This window comes from Podarcis vaucheri, assembly GCF_965113315.1.
Source record: "Podarcis vaucheri genome assembly, chromosome: 8".
NCBI classification, from domain to species: domain Eukaryota; kingdom Metazoa; phylum Chordata; class Lepidosauria; order Squamata; family Lacertidae; genus Podarcis; species Podarcis vaucheri.
This window is the reverse complement of record NC_138766.1, coordinates 85737348-85743347: the sequence shown is the minus strand read 5'-3', so window position 1 is coordinate 85743347 and position 6000 is coordinate 85737348. Positions and strand designations below refer to the sequence as shown.

General features: G+C 45.0%; 1 protein-coding gene across 1 annotated transcript in view; it reads right to left on the bottom strand.

Annotated features, from left to right (window-relative positions):
- Positions 1-2415: 2415 nt before the first annotated feature.
- The window catches only part of KHDRBS3 (KH RNA binding domain containing, signal transduction associated 3), a 110133-nt gene continuing 106548 nt past the window's right edge, over positions 2416-6000 (bottom strand). Inside the window, exon 11 of the transcript XR_014222849.1 lies at positions 2416-2657. The gene's annotated coding sequence lies outside the window, so the exon portion shown is untranslated. The remainder of the gene's footprint in view (positions 2658-6000) is intronic.

The following is a 6000-nucleotide window of genomic DNA, read 5'->3' as shown; positions in this document are numbered from 1 at the left end:
TAGGGCTGCCTTAAGCTTTGCCTCCCACATAGTTTAAAAGCTACTGACGTAGGTCCAGTTGTGGTCTAAACGTGGAACCGTCAACCACCAATACTGCACGGGTCAAAGCTCTATTGGTGCTGGTGTATGATTGGCCCAGGGAACCTATGGCCTGTCAGATGTTGCTGCTGTCTCCAACCTCCATCACCTCTGATCATTGGACATGCAGTTTGGGCTGATGGAAATTGGTTTCCTAACAAGACCTGGAGAACTACAGGTCCTTCCTGCCTGGTCTATGACCTTAGAATGGTCCTCACAGGAGATGTGGGGCTCCAATCCTGTGTGTTTACCTGGGGCATAAGCTCCACTGAACTCAACGGGACTTACTTTTGAGTAGACTGTGCTGCTAAAACATACCCATTACACTGATTCCCCGTATGAGGAAAGACTTTTCAGCACTAACCACAGACTAACATCTAAAGTGGTTCTTAAAACTTGAGATTTGTGAGCCGCTAGGAGGTTCCAATCATTAGGGCTGTCACCCAAGTGCATACATTTGCATGATTAAAATAATCATTCTAATTATTTTTCGCGTCTGGATGATGCATGTGCGTGTTGCAGCCGACACATTATAGGAGGTGTGTTTCCCCCTTCTATGTGAGAAAAGAGTAAAGGACTCTTTTAATAACTGCTTGCATTAAAAATACATGCGTGTTGCAGCCTGATTAATCAAGGAACCTGTTGGGTGATTCCCCCCTCCCTTTTTTTAAAGAAATCAATTAAATGTTACAGGCCTAGTTATTATTGTTTAAATTGTACCATCAAGGTGCACACTATTTAGAGCAATGGGGGGGGGGGAATGTATCTGCCCCAAGGAGCTTACAATTTAAAATTCAAACGCTGGAGAGGTCATTCAAAAAAGTGAAGAAGGGCAAATAGTAGGGTAATGTGCATCCAATTCAAGTTAAGAACACTTAGGCCTAGCTTCAAAACACCAATGCAAAGCTACACCTGGAGACACGATTCTGAAACTGGAAATATCACCCCTGCGATGAATGAGATGCTAAAATCAGCAAGAGGCATGGACAGTTCCCATACTTTCTTCTTCCTGCTGCAGCGTCTTCTCCAGAAAGCTGCTCCTGAGGGCTGGAAAATCCTCAAGATTGCTTGCACCGACTGGATTAACGGTGTCAAATAATTATCACTCTCTGCTACGCCACCGTGCTTTCGTTCTGGCTGCCCTGAAGTAGCTTAGAACAAACAAGTGGATTGGGGTGTGTGTGTGTCCCCCCTTTACAACATGGAGGGCAGAAGGGTGGCGGTGTGGCTGACTCAAAAGTAAAAGGGGTAAATCGCTCAAGAATCTGATGCAGAAAGGAAGACTGTTGCAAAGTCTACTCTGCACCCCTGGAATCCAACTATGAATAGTATGTTGTGTAGAAGTTGCAAAACACCCTTCAGCTTTTCAGATTTAGGAAATTAACGCTGACATGTTGTCTGCTGTGCCAAAGATGGCAAAGGGCCTGCCGAGAAGGTCTGCATTATGGGGAAGAGAAATACAGTGGTACCTTGGGTTACATACGCTTCAGGTTACAGACGCTTCAGGTTACAGACTCCGCTAACCCAGAAATAGTACCTCGGGTTAAGAACTTTGCTTCAAGATGAGAACAGAAATCGTGCTCCGGCGGCACAGCAGCAGGAGGAGGCCCCATTAGCTAAAGTGGTGCTTCAGGTTAAGAACAGTTTCAGGTTAAGAACGGACCTCTGGAACAAATTAAGCTCTTAACCTGAGGTACCATTGTATCGGAACTGGCTTCAGAGAATAAAAAGCGGAATGGGCAGTGGAGGAGCCACAGTGAAACTAGGCAACTTTGCCGATGTGGAGAGAGGTTGGAACGAGAAGGAAGAAGATTAGCAGAGGAGTTTGGCAAAGGGAGATGACAGCTTGCAGGAAGAGTAATGCACGTTACAGCGTGAGTGAGGTCTGCCACTGAATGGGAGAGCAGGAAGAAAGCCTATGCTGGTGAATTGCAGTTATGCAGGCTTAGCGTGTGGCAGAGACTTCTCGCAAACTGCTCACCTTGAGTTAGGAACTGTCATGTGCTTATGTTTTGCAGGGGGCTGCATGCACTCATATGTCGGGCACATTTTGCATGCATAATGCGGAAATCAGAAGAATTTTAGGTCGCCTGGCTGCAAGGAAATCAGGGCTCCCCCTCCCATTCCAAAATCCTTCTCCCTTAGCCAGCTTGTGCTCTGGGCATGTATGTTTACATTTAGACAAGTGTTTCTGCAACATTCTTTGGTTTACTTGTCTTAGCAGCTGCTGCTGCGTGAACACACACACAGCTGATAAGCCCTTTTTAGTAATGGGCTAGTTTGAAAGAGACTCCCCCAAGCTTATATAAAGAATCAATATTTCTTTGTTCGGGACAATGAAACGGGAAAAAATCTTTTATTAATGTCTTCACAAGGTTACAGCGGTAAATGAATAAACATTATTATAGAGTTAAAACTGAGGTCTGAAAAACTATACATCTTGTCAAGTCTAGGGTACAGCAGGTAGCATAAAAAGGAAGTCAAAGTGGAGTTTCAAAGAGCTGCTGGCTATTGTTTCTGAGGCACGTCGGTGAGGGGGGGGGGTGTTTCGAATCTGTCCGTAAGAGCGTGCAAAGTCCCTGGAAAACAGCAGAACAAAAGACACACATATGTATATATTCTTGGAACCAATAATTATTGGGGACGCTCTGGGGACGCTCACGTTGCAGGTGGTGGAAAGCACCAATTAGAAATGTTACTGATTTATGCGGGGAAACCTTTTATATCCGAGAACAAAACAAGTGAGTGGGTGTCCTGTGAAGCAGAGATGACCAATCGCAAAGGGCAGGCTAAAGATAAATTTCGAGAAGAACAACACACCGTTTTCACACCCCGCTTGGGAGATGAAAACTAGCAGCGATATCCCACAGACAGGCCTATCTTTGCTGCAGCTGTCGTACATTCAGCTGTGGCATAAATCAGGGAATGCAAAATCTACAAATGCTACAGAGAGGTGTTTAACAGCCATCAGCTCAGGCCTGACCTGCATATGCAACAGGATGAAACAGCAGAGGGGAACCTTTCACTCTGGGTTGCAGGTGGAAGGTGACATTTCTCCTTCCGTAAACCAATTCACTGGACACGTAAGAAAAACAAAGGTCTAGCAGCTCAGGAAGAAAGCTCAGCGGGGTTTGATATGTACAAGTTTTCTACTTGCAGTGAGACATCATTCTGTGCACAGAAAGTGTCAGAGTGAGCTTGGGAAAAGCAAATCTTAATGTTCAAGAAGCAGTGTTAATTCCTTTGAGACACAGACACCAGGGAATTAAAGACCCAGTTCTTACTGAGGTTGTGGGATGTGGTGCAGCCCAGGAACAGGTTTACCAATCCCATGCGAGCCAGGCTTTGGGGGAAAGACTGCAATGATCAGGCCAGCTTGGGAACCTGTAACTGGTCGGATAAAAACCTGAGCATCTCCAGATGTTGCTAAACTCCAGCTCCCATCAGCCCCAAGTCCCAGCATCACCAATGGATGATGGGAGATTCACGCTAGCAACATCTGGAGGGCCACAGAACAGCCCATAATTCTTCTAGAGGTTTGTTGTTACTAGAAAATAGGATGCTGGACTTGAATCAGGGCAGGCAAGGCAATTATTGTGCTCTAGTGATTATGTGTTGACTGAACAAAATCCTGGAGCATTAAACTTAGACCTGAATTGGCTTTCTGTTGTGCCAAAACAGAGTATTTTTTTTCACATGCTCCTTTCAAACTCTTAGGTCTCGAAGAGTTGCTATATTCCTGTTTTGAGGAACTGGAGATTTACTGAACATTGAGTCTGATCTTCGGACTGTTTCCATCACAAGTGATGCTGTAAGATCTTGTTTGGGGTGCACAAATACACAAAAAATCTTTTTCAAGGAAGAAGGAAAAGAAACCTGCTTTCTTTAATGCTAGACTTTTCCCCACAAGAGAGCTTGCTTATATTTAAAGTTTGCTTATATGTTAATCTTCCACACAGTTAAGGATTCAGAAACAGATCAAACCCTGCAAGACTAATTTTTTTTCCTTAGGTTGGGGAGCAATGTCTGGTTCAAGTGACTGCCAGCATTTTTAAGGTTATGGGGGTGAATTTAGGCCAAGTTATCACATGCTTGCATTATTTCATGTCTTCAACCTCAAGTGATGGCTTTCATGTGCAAACAGCCATCCCAGGTGAAACACCAAATGCCAAGTTGTCTTATCATTTTGCTTCTTCTTTAAATATCTATAGGGCTGTCACGAGGAAGAAGAAGCAAACTTGTTGTCCCCTGTTCCAGAGGCTCCGGAGACCAATGGCTTCTGGTTACAAGAAAGGACATTCTGACTAAACATCATCAAGAACTGTCTGACAGTAAGAGCTGTTCAACAGTGGAACAGACTCCCCGAAGAGGAGGACTCTCCCTTCCTAGAGGTTTTTAAGCAGAGGGTGGGATAGCCATCTGTCATGTATGATCTAGCTGAGATTCCTGCATTGCAGGGGGTTGGACTAGATACTACAATTCTATGATTCTCGAACAGAAACAGAGACAGTTCACAGGTTCTATTGCAATAAGGAAAGTAGGCATGCATGGGCTCATCCATTCTTATTCAAAGGACCCACAAGAGTCTCCCAAGTGAGATCTGAACCTTGGCGTAGAATCGTAGAATTGTAGATTTGGAAGGGACCACAAGGGCCATCCAGCCCAAACCCCCTGCAATGATGGAATATTTCACCCAACATGGGGCTCGAACCCAGAATTCTGAGATCAAGAGTTTCGTGCTCTCCCGACTCAGCTTCTTGGGATGTTTCCATACAGCCATGCTCCCTGAGGATTAGTCTGCTTTGACTATTAAAAAAGGTAAAGGTAAAGGACCCCTGACAGTTAAGTCCAGTCGCAGATGACTCTGGGGTTTCGGCGCTCATCTCGCTTTACTGGACGGGGGAGCCGACTTTTGTCCGCAGACAGTTTTTCCGGGTCATGTGGCCAGCATGACTAAGCCGCTTCTGGCGAAACCAGAGCAGCGCACGGAAATGCCGTTTACCTCCCTGCTGAAGCGGTACCTATCTATCTACTTGCACTTTGACGTGCTTTCGAACTGCTAGGTTGGCAGGAGCTGGGACTGAGCAACAGGAACTCACCCCGTCGCGGGGATTCGAACCGCCAACCTTCCGATCGGCAAGCCCTAGGCTCTGTGGTTTAGACCACAGCACCACCCATGTCCCTGCTTTGACTATTAGACTAACACCAATCCAGGGTGTTTGGCAAACACCACATATATTGGCTGTTCAAAATGCACTAGCAGTGGTTAGCACTGCAGCTGTCTCTCCAAAGTGTCAATGGTAACACTGCCTTTCACCTACAGCTTCCAGAGAAAGAAGTCGGGACCCATTATTATTATTATTATTATTATTATTATTATTATTATTATTATTATTTGTTTTGAACTGTTCTTTTAATAGCGCGCTTTAAGGTTGTAACCCAACTCTAGGATGAAGGACAGGAAATAAATTAATTAATAGTTCCTTCCCTGCAGATACCCAAGGAAGAAACGGCATACGTAAAAGGAAGAGGTAGCAGAATTGATAGAAGCCACAGACTAAGCTTTCCTTGGTGCGTAAATTTTTAAAGCACAGCACAAACACAGAGATAGGATGTGAAAACAGGTCGTTAGATGGCCTGGCTAGCTGGTTAACAGCAACCTTCTTTTATGGAATGAGATGAGTGCATTTCTACCAAGTGTGCTTGGCTAGGTGGACTGCCCAAAACAGGGGTGGGCAAATTTGTCTGGCCAGTGAGCCAGACTGTTATCTCCCCTAACTGTTGGGGGCCAAGTTTGACACACTGGAAGGTACCTTTTTTTGCAGAGTGCTATCTTGCAGGGTGGCGCTGTGGGTTAAACCAGTGTTTTTCAACCTTTTTTGGGCAAAGGCACACTTGTTTAATGAAAAAAATCATGAGGCA